Source organism: Pteropus alecto, unplaced genomic scaffold (genome assembly GCF_000325575.1).
Source record: "Pteropus alecto unplaced genomic scaffold, ASM32557v1 scaffold24, whole genome shotgun sequence".
Classification (NCBI taxonomy): Eukaryota; Metazoa; Chordata; class Mammalia; order Chiroptera; family Pteropodidae; genus Pteropus; species Pteropus alecto.
The window spans coordinates 12,280,737-12,291,997 of NW_006439192.1; the positions used below are offsets into that span (position 1 = coordinate 12,280,737).

The 11,261-nt window shown below is 35.4% G+C and overlaps 1 protein-coding gene and 1 pseudogene across 1 annotated transcript in view; both read right to left on the reverse strand.

The window, feature by feature from the left end:
* The window catches only part of DLC1 (DLC1 Rho GTPase activating protein), a 343,953-nt gene that overhangs the window by 110,504 nt on the left and 222,188 nt on the right, over nucleotides 1-11,261 (reverse strand). The window lies entirely within an intron of this gene.
* Nucleotides 409-527, reverse strand: LOC112483419 (annotated as a pseudogene).

The window sequence follows — 11,261 nt, forward strand, 5'->3', positions numbered from 1 at the left end:
GACACTGAACCTGCTGGCACCGTGACACTGGACTTATTAGCTTCTAGAACTGTGAGAAATAAATGTTACTTAAGAAAAAAAAAATTGAAAACCAAATAAAATTAAAATAAAGGAAAGAAGTTACTTAGATCCAGGTAAACATAAAAAGAATTACTCATTTACTTTTCTAAGGCTGATGAAATTCTTTGGGGGAAATAAAATAAATCAAATTTGTTTGCTCTATAAAGCAACCATAAAGCTTTTATAAACATAGTGAATCTTCTATAAAAATAGTGACTACTTATTGTGTGTGCATTTTTGTTGTTGTTGTTGTTGCTGTTGTTGTTGTTTTTGTTTTTAGGCAAGGCAACCCTTTGTTGACCACACAAATTGCAAGGACCTTGTCAGCTTACAATCCCTTATTTTTTATGCCTATAGCACCTGGTCTTCCTAGGTGGTCTCCAATCCAAGTACTAGCCAGGCCCAACCCTGCTTAGCTTCTGAGATCAGACAGGATTGGGCTTGTTCAGGGTGGCTTGGCCACAAACTACCTATTGGTTTTTGAGACATAAACATATGGGGTATATTTTCTAGAGGATCTCATTGTCTATGAGATTTCACTCTTATTGGTCAGAAGAGCTTACCCATGAAATAAATGGACACTAAATCTCATTAACTTTTTATTCATGACTGCTGTTGGAGGAATGTAAAATTCTTTGCAAAGTGAGAACAAACGATGTAGACTCATCTGTTTATTAAGGGCTTGAGAGCCTAAGTAGTAGCTGAGAGCTACAAACATTAATTTCAAAAGAATATTTGAGGTTGTTTATGGGTAGGGCAGTCTTAGGCAGGTTTTGACATGTGTATTCCTGTCCAGCAGGACTAGGACATGGGGTGGGGAGCTTTAAGTGGTCGTCAAAGGTGAATTCTATTCTGGGAAGGTTCTGATTTGTTTTTCCTGCACTGCCCACTTCCTTCCTCAAGGAGCTACTTCCTCCTAAACAATATTTCCTCACTCTCCAATATTATCACAGGACAGCATGTACAGTAAAGGCGAGATATGGCAGTATCTAGAGGAGCCGAGTGCTTACAGATTTTCTGTCTTCCTATCTACTGTAGCTATTCCTCCCGGGGCCAAAGGCCAAGTAACCCATACCATAATAGTATTATACATTAAGTAAATTAATCACCAAAGACAAACCCCCAAAACTGAAAGTTGGAAGCTTCCTTGGGAATTTTCTAGGTAATTACAGAAGATGGGCTAGAGTAGAGGCTCCATCATTCTTTCCTTTGCTAAGTTTTCAATAAATTTTCCTATCCATATCAGGAAATGAAAGGTCAATCTGAAGAATTCCTGGAGAGCCCAGCCATTTAATCTCAACTAATTAAAATCGGTTGCACAGGGTAGAAATGTCTATTTCTTCTATGCCTCCCTGTGATTTCAAGTAGAAAGCTGATATTCTCACATAAAGGTGGGAGTTCTGCCTTTAAAAAAGTCATACTCCTTTTTCAAAGTGGCTCTTGACTGGGAGCAAGTTCCCCTGGATTGCTGAAGTAGCCCCAGGATGCTCTCAAAGGCTTCGTTCCCCAGGCACTCCAACCAATGTAATCATCACAGTTACATTTGAAGATTTCCCAAACAGGGTAAGTCAAGAGTTCAGGAAGGAATGTGAACAACCAGGCTGGTACCTACAACCAGAGAGGGCAAACATCTCATTCACTCCCTTCCTCCTAGAAAGAATTTCTGACCTTGTATACGGTTAGAAGAAAGCTGAGAACTCCTAACCGAATGTATAACACATAGAAGGGGAGGTACCCAGGCCCAAGAGTCCATTTTAAGCAAAAATAACAGAAAATAAAAAACAGTAGATTTTATTGTTCTCCATAGTGGGATTTTTTTAAAAAATGATTAATCATTTTAAGTGTAATCCTCTTGGTTAATATTATTTTTGATTTGTATTTGAGCTTTCTCTAGGAAATTAGAGGTACTTTCAGATATGTTTTCATATTCTGATAGAGACAGAGAAATTAGTGCTGCTTATATGACAGTGAATAGCACAAACACTTTTATAGTACTCTATAATCTATAGTGATCTCCCCTATTATTTTATTTATTACTAATAAATGTTGATAGACTCAATAAAATTGACTTAGAGAGCAGTTACCCTTTCCCACAACTGACCACATGACCAGTTTGCATTGTCAAGCTTAAATTTTAGAAATGCGAATTTCTCTTTTCAGGCCACTAGCCTGTTCTTTGGGGATGATGCTAATAGCATCTTTTAGAAGTCACAAGTATATGACAATTGCAGATGCTAGATTTTTCCAGGATGGGCTGTATATATTTTTTATTGTCAAACCATGTGACCTGTTTTGTTTCATAACATGCTTTTTGTTTCTATATAGGGATGGTAGCGAGTCTGATCCTCTGTCACAGATATTACTTTGAGTCCCTCTGACTCTTTGTAGCTTTGGTAACCTTGGAAAATGCTTGGGTTTTGATCGGAGGGAAGATTCTGGTCTACTTCAGTAGACTGTCCTGGGTATAGACTTAATTGGTTCTGAGCTTTCCTCAAGTGATTCAAATCAAAGTCTTGAGTACCCATGGACTAATACTGGGAGGTGGTAATCTCCATGAACGACCGTAGCAAAAACTGGGCACAAATGAGAATTAATTAGTATACTCTGTGTAGGCTATGGGGAATAGGGATGCGACTGACTACTGAGCTTGATCTGAATTCACTGCTTACTTTAGTGATAATATTTACAAAAACAACTCATCCTAGTTCTATACACAATCTCACATGGAGATGAGTCAACAGGACCTGTATTATCATATCATTATTGCTACTTCTTTCCTATTCCGATAATACAAGGCCATGTTTTCTAACTTTTCTTCTCTTTTATTTAAGTCTCAATCTATATCATGTCAGAGATTGTGTGGAAGAAACCTATAGGCCTGAAAGACTGATAAAAGGAATCTTAGTGGATTTCCTAGATTATGAAATCGAGGCTAGGAGAAGTTTGTGGTTTGTCTAGTATCATGTAGTAAGTAATGGCAGAATAGCATGTTCTGTTTGCTAGAGTGCATGCATCACTGTTAGAAAAGAAAACCTGAAGATACAGGCTCCATGATTGTACTGAGTTCCCGAAAATCAATGCATATGCTCAGGGGGATATACCCATGTGTTCCAAGACATGATAAAACATAAATTAAGTTTTCTGATGTTTCATATCATGTATTATAACTATGGCTAATTTATTGTGAAATAGGCAATTGTTTTACTTCTCATCTCACATTTAGGCATCACATACAAGTTGATAAATTGTAAAAAACAAATCATTTTACACAACTGGTTTGATGGCTTTTGTATTTCATTGAATTAACTTTGGCCTGAATATTATGGCATTTATGTAGCTGGTGTTTAGGCTGAACTTAGTCTTAAGTGTGACAAGGTGCTTTACTGAATGTTTATACCTCACTCCCTTCCCTTCCATTTTTCATTAGAAAATGGGATAATTGTAATATTTCATAGAGCCGTTAGGAAGATTACAAGAGATTATGTATACAGGGTACTCTGTAAACTCTCAATCTATATACAAACGTGAATAATTATTATTGTTGCAACAAAACTGAAGTGGCTCCGGTAACTTTACTTACTAAGTTCTTGTTGTGATAGTAGTTTTTTTTTTTTTCCTCTTTGAGTTTGTATATGTGGCAATGAGAGGGTTCTGGAATATGTTTTATTTCCTCTTTTGTGACTCACAATTTCTCTTTAAGGAGTTTCCTGTTCATATAAATAGGAAATACACAATTATCAGAGAACATCTAAATAAAACTAAAAAGAGAGAAAATTTTGAAAATTATGTATTTAATAAAGGATTTGTATCTAGAATATGTTAAGGACTCATAACTTAAAATAAAAATAAATAACTCAATTAAAAATAAACAAAGGTCCTGGATAGACATTTCTTCAGGGAAGACATACAAATGGCCAATAAGCATGAAAAGATGCTCACTATCATTAGCTGTGCGTATAGAATGGAAAATGTAAATCAAAACCGCGAAAAGATGCCACATCACATCCTCTAGGATGGCAAAATAAAAAAGTTACACTGTAACAAGTATTTGTGAGAATGCAGAGAAATTGGAACTCTTGTATACTGCTGATGAGAATGTAAAATGGTATAAGTGCTTTGGAAAATAGCCTGGCCATTCCTCAAAAGGGAAAACAGAGTTATCGTGTGACCCAGCGATTATACTCCTGGCTATATATCTAAGAGAAATAAAAATATATGTATGTACACACAGTAACTTGTTCATAGCAGCATTATTTGCGTAGCCCCAAGTGGAAACAACGCAAATGTCCATCCACTGATAAATAAATAAAATGTGAAATAGATCTACAATAGAATATTTGGCAATAAAAAGAAATCACATACTGACACATGCTATATTATGAACCTTGAAAACATTACACTAAGTGAACGAAGCCAGTCGTAAAGGACCACATATTGTGTAATTCCATTTATATGAAATATTTAGAATAGGCAACTCCTTTAGAAGGTAGGTTAGTGGTTACCTAGGACTGGAACAGGGAGTTGCGGGGAAGGGGGCTTGAGGAAAAATGGAAAGTGGTTGCTAATAGGTACAAGGTTTCTTTTTGGGGTGATAAAATGTTCCAAAATTGTGTAACTCTGTGAATATACTAAAAGCTATTGAACTGTATGCTTTAAATAGGTGAATCGTATAGTGTGTAAATTCTGTATCAACAGCGATGTTGAGAGAATGAGAGAAAGAGTTTTTCTTGGATTCTAGATTTCATATGACATTTCCTTAGTAAAAGTGGATAACTTTACAAAATACACGAGCTAAGAAGCTCTCTACCTCCAGACTGATGAAGAGAACCTAGCCTCTAAAATCCAATGATAAATTCTGAAAGTGTTCATTTTGCTCAAACTGGTGACCTGCGGTTATTGGAAGCATTTACATCTTAGACCAGATGGATTAGTAAAATGATTTTGGCCCAAGTGGACCAAAGACTCTAATGGCCAAAAAGCTTTGATGTTGTCAAACAACTAACCAAATAACATGCTGGATAAAAAGAAAACAGATGTACAGACACCACTGACGGAGGCTTTGATCTCCTCTGTGGTGGCTGCCTGCTCATAAAGGACACTGGGAACTTTGTTGCTCTTCCTAATGAGCCTTCCCGGCTTTATTAGGTTCACTGATTTCATGCACACCAAACAGGCGGGAAACGGCACTGCTTTCTAAGAAAGCACTTTGATGTTTTACTAATACAAGCCAATAAACCATTTCCTGCACTCTCTTCCAGTAAATAGTGATTATAGGATATGTTCAAAAATACTATATTCAGTCTCTGCTGCTGTGAAACAGAGCACACCAGAAAGGGTCGCAGCCAAGAGTTAAGAACACCTTAGAGTCTTTATCAGACTCATGCAACAATTTGATTTTTCTAGTTTAATGTTTTTTTCTTTTTTAAAACTTAAACATCTTTGTCTGTCTGTCTCAGGATACTGGTAATTCAAAAAGCAGGATTAGGTTGTAATGCAACTAAGAGAGCTAATTTTAGGTTTTGACACTCGAAGTTGAGAGGACACAGGCTGCCTAAATGGTGTATGTATAAAGACAGCTGCAATGCACGACAGCATTATTAGTTTTATTTTGTGAAGAAATATCATGCCAAAGGGTTTCAGGCATTTGCCATTTTGCCTGTGGTGTGGAGAAAGGGATGGTGGGTCATTCACTGTGTCACAAAGGCACATGTATCACCCAAAAGCACTTGCCTTGGAGGTCAGTGGAATTTGGTCAGGATCCTAGATTCGCCATCGACTACTGTGTACCTTTGGGTAAATTACTTACACGTCTAACCCTAACTCTTCTGTGACCTCATTTGTTAAGTGAGATGATCTCTAGAGTTTCCATTCCTATATATTTTAAATTAAAAAACGATCCAGATCAGTTATTACTTCCTAATTTACAAAAGGAATATATGTTCTTATAGAAAATGCAGATAAGCAAAGAGTTGGAAATTTATTTCACTTTTATTAGTCCATGATTCTTCATAATCTCGTACATAAAGTCAAAGAGCAAGGAGGCAGGGCAGCAGTTACTTTGTCCAACCCTCTTATTTAACAGATGAGGAGACTGAGATATGACTTGTCCAAGGTTACACAGCATACTTTATTGAGCACATTGTTGTGCTCAAGTAGTTTAAATGTCATGTTTTCTAATCATTTGCAAATTACATTTTTCATCTTCGCCTTGAAAGCTTTCTTCAAAAGTATGAACTTTAACCCATAATTTTTCCTATGTAGATATGCTTTTTTTTTTAAGGAAATATTTGTGGATTCTTTTAATAGATTGCTGTATCCAGCTGTTGATGTCTCCAGAAAAAAACAAATAACCCAAGAATCTTTGTATATATGACACATCCAATTTGGCCCACTATGTTTACTTTTGTTCACTCTAAGACTGTCACGATGGCCCTTCTTTGGCCAGTGTGGTGGCAGCTGCTCTTCTAAATAAAGAGGTAGCCCCATTTCACTTGGCCATTGCTATCTGTAGCAGACACAGGATGGGGTCAGTAGCAAATCAATATCATGAGAGAAAACAGCAGAGCTTATAAGGCGAGCAGTATAGACAGTCCTGGAGCAATGAGTGCTGAAGCTGAGGTGGAGATAACGTGTGGGGACAGCTTAGGGTTCTCTTCCCCCACAGCCAGTCACACACACAAACAAAGTCATTCTTATTTCTTTGCCATTCCAACCTGATGATTCTACTAGAGTCTTAGAAGAGAGCCATGGCTGAAAGGCTGTACCCCATCACCCGCATTTATTTTAAGTGACACTGACATTACCTTTAATTGCAAAAATATCAAATTGTATTAGACAGAGAGTTCTTAGAAATAGCTATCTACCTCTTTACGTTTTGTCCTTCTGTGACAGGTGGAATTTTTCTTTTAACATATAAGAAATAAAAATCTTCAATTTGTTGGTTCTGTTTATTTGCATTCCCTAAAGGAGCAAAGAAATAGTGGCATACTAAGCAAAATGAAGTATTAAAAATACAGTATGTATTCATACTTTTGACTACTGCTAAACAGACATTTTACAACTCTGGTATATATTTGTTATCAGCCTTTTGTTATGTCTCATTTTAGACAGATATTCAGATTTTTATTTGAGAGAAATTTCAAAACATTTTTAGTATGTTTTTAATGTTATTTTTTCTCAAAAAATAAGATATTTTAAAGACTGAATATTATATTTTAAATATTGTGTTTGGATCATGGAGTATATTCCATGAAGGGGAATTTGCATAAGATAATTTCATAGAGGTTTCAAATAAAGGTCTTCTAATCTTATATGTACCTCATCTTCTATCATACTGCTTCGGTTTCAATAAAATATTTCAACACATGAATGAAAGTGGAATAATTTAACCTGTCATCTGGATATTTCGTCAACACAATGTTTTGATACTTGGATATGCCTGAATTGTTCATTTTCATCCAGCTATTTGGTTTTAAATAAACACAACCTTCATATGCCATAAATCCTTAGAGTAAGAATCTTGAACCGAGGATCTGGTTGCAAAGAGATGAATTCTATTGGTTTATTGTCTCTCTCTGAGGCTAACATAATAACACCAAATGCCTTGGAAGTCTCAACCACTCACATGCTATAACAAGTAAATGTTTTCTTTGTTTTTCTTTCTTTCTTTCTTATTTTTAAAATAACAGGGAATATTCAAGTTGGTGTAAAACTTTGGATCGTGCTGTAGTTATTTTTTATACAACTTATTTGAATTAAAAAAACTGATAAGAACATGCAATTAACTCTAAACTGGATACTGGTCCCTGATCCATTAGTTGAAGACAAATGCAGGTTACAATAAAGCATTTAGTAAGTAGCTAGGTAATTCAGGACCAGTCTCTTTCAAGTTTGCTTCTTGTTTATATAAGCATCCTAGTCTAATTCTAATTAGCATCCCGAAATCAGCCTTAATGAGTACTTATATTTTGACTATTTATTTAAGACAAAACACTTAGCTTATGAAGAAAAGTTCTGAATGTACAGAAAACTGAAGACAATATTAAAAATGAAGAGAGCTGCTTCTTAGCACTACCACCTTAGAGCAAAGGAATCTAGTCAAGAGACCATCTGGTAAGTGGTAGAATACCTTTGCTTGTTCCTTTTCTAAACATCTGTCTTATGTTCCACTTAAGACAACACAATGGCGCATGTAAGTTACATTTGTCAAATACTGGAGAGTGCACGCATTAAATTTTGAAGCCACACTAAATCAAAACAGCACACAAATGCTGAAAAGTTAAATTTTGTGGGTTTGTTTTGGCATGGGATCCTGGCAAGGAAAGGAAAGATTTGTCTTAAAAAAAAAAAAAAATTCATTTGTAAATAATGTAATTTTAAAAGAAGACAAACCAGAAAATATTTTAAGGCCCTTTGTAATGGTATGGATAGTCAGGACTGAATTCTAGGGCCTGTAGCCTTGACCAGCCTTGTCTGTTAGGTCTTCTGTTCATATTCAAATTCTTTTAGAAAAGGAAAGAGAAGGAAAAGCTCTTTTCCAGAGTGTTGGTTGTGTTCCAGCCACTGCAGTCAGTGGTTTACCTGACTTGTCTTATTTAAATGTCATTACCGTGCAGTAAATCAGATGTTACTGTGCCTATTTTTGAGGTGAACAACAAAACTGAGATTCAGAAAGTTAAGTACTTGCCCAGCTATTAACTACTGAAACAGAATTTGAACCCCTCTTATTTACTCCAAAGCTCATGTTCTTTGTCCTACGGCAAGATGCCTTTCCATCTTTTGCAGCTTCTGAAAGTTGGTCTGAATCCATAAGACAGAGGGTAAAATACAAGGTTCTGGCTGGAGTCAGGAGCTCATGAGACACTGAGGAAAGGCTACCTGGGACGGGCTATCCCAAGGGCAAAGTGGATTGTCCTGCTCCTTCACATGCCTGCTACTGATGATTGCTGACCTGGAAGCACTAGGAGTCACTTGTACCATGTAGATAAGACAATACGTAATCACTGTACATGTTGCACTGGAAGAGCCAACTACCCTGGTCTATTAATAAAAAGGTAAGGTTCAGCAAATTCACTGCAATTAAAAAGCCATTATGGTTACCAGAGGGTAGGTGGTGGGGGAGAAGGAGAGAGGTAGATGGGGTAAAGGGGGTCAAATATAGGGGTGTAGGGGAAGGGTGAAGTGGGTAAAGGGGATCAAATATATGGGAGCTGAAGGAAACCGGACTTTGGGTGGTAATCACACAATAGAATATATAGATGTCAAATTATAATGTACACCTGAAAATTATACAATTGTATTAACCAATGTTACCCCAATAAACTTAATAAAAAAAGCTATTTTAAAAATGGAGTAGTTTGTGTACTTTTAACTTTTGCTGTATGATATCAGCCAGACATTTCCCTAAAGAAAAATCAAGTTGTTAGATATTATAACTAAGTTGTACAGAGGTGTAAAATACATTTTATTTAGCTGCCAATTTATTTATAACAGCCATTATCTTCTGGTCATTTTTTTGAGGCAAGGTCTTATCCAGTCATTTAATAATGAAAGCATGTTTATTTGCTTGCATTTTTATAAGTATATCCATTTAGTAACGAAAAGCTGAAAGGGAGACAGTAAAAGGAATAGACATACTTTAATGTTTACTCCAAATTTTTTTCATTTTACAGATGAAAATGAAGTATCTTTTTTGATTATGAAGTGCCATTTAATGGGCCAAGGAGAGCAGTGGTCTTATTTTCATTTACAAAATGACATAACAGCTAAGAGCTGGGTCTAAAGCAGTACCCTTTTCCATTTGGGATACAGAAAGAAAATGTGGAGAGAATGCATCGCATTCCTCTCAAGGCTTATGGCCAAAAGGAAATTTGTATATCTAATAGCTTTAATTTTTATCATTTTTCATCTTTGCAGAATGACAAATTTCTTCAGTGTGATATTCTAAATCTGTGTATAAAAATGGCTATTCTGAGGCTAATTTGTGTCAGTTTATTTGTGCAGTAGAAATAGATGAGATATTGAAGAATAGATCCCTCTAAAATAAAATTTAGCAATAGTTAATCCATAGGTTTAACCCATGGGATAGCTAGAAGGTTTTTTTTTAGTTGAAAGATAATTAAATCTTCTCACAGAAATCACTCTCTTGGAAGATATTTCTAAAAAAAAATGGAGCTAGATGGCTCATCGCCACCCACCAGGCCACAGTAAAAAGTTAATTTGAACAAATTGCCACATATACACTCAGCCTTGGAGACCTTTAATTTCTAACAGCTTTAAAAGCATCCATTAAAGCAGAACCGAGGAGAAGGGAATATAAATAGCTGACAGTTTTTAGAAGGATTGTTTGAAGGAAGGACTAGAGCCTTTGATACTTATTACACGAAACACTAATAGTAGGAAACAAGAAGATGTAATAAAAGACAAAGTGAAATTAAAAAAAAACCCAGTAATTAAGATATTACCCATTTTCTGAAGTTAAAGTGGAACACATTTTTAAAATTCTGAAAGATTTATTTATGGTAAATCAAGAATACATCCTGTGAACATAAAAAATTTAAAACAATGTAAAATAAAATATCATTAATTTGCTTAAGGATTAAAAGAATGCTGAAAGTAGAATCTTTTGTGGTGTTTTGGCAGTGTAAAATGCTTCAAGACCAAGGTATGTAAACCTCTCTTTGTATATAATCTTTTTAAGTCTCATTCACTTTTTCAACACATCTGGTTACAGGTTCTTGATTTTCTGTAAATTTCAAGGATTATATTTATTAGTTCTGTTGTTTTTAATAATCTTAGTTCGAGTTGATTGTCTGACATCAGTAAATGGCATTATTGTACCTTTGCTAATGGAAGAAGTGATTAAAAGATCACCCATATCCACAGGAAATTACCTACAAAAATATCTACAGTGAACAAAAGAAAAATAATCATTCATTTGAGTGTGTACCATAGATTCTTGGATTCTTTTAAAAAAATTCTTAAACTCTGATGATATTCCTGTTATAACTCTGACACAGGTAAATCTTATTGACTTGCTTTGGAGACGAATAAATTAAGGATATTTAGGGTAAATGTCGTTGTACGGCAATGATTACCACTTTTTTATTATGAATTTGTTGAAATAAATACAACTTGAGATCAATATTACAAGATCATTTCTACTTGCCCAGGTGAACTGTTAGATGCTGGAAAAACAAGGC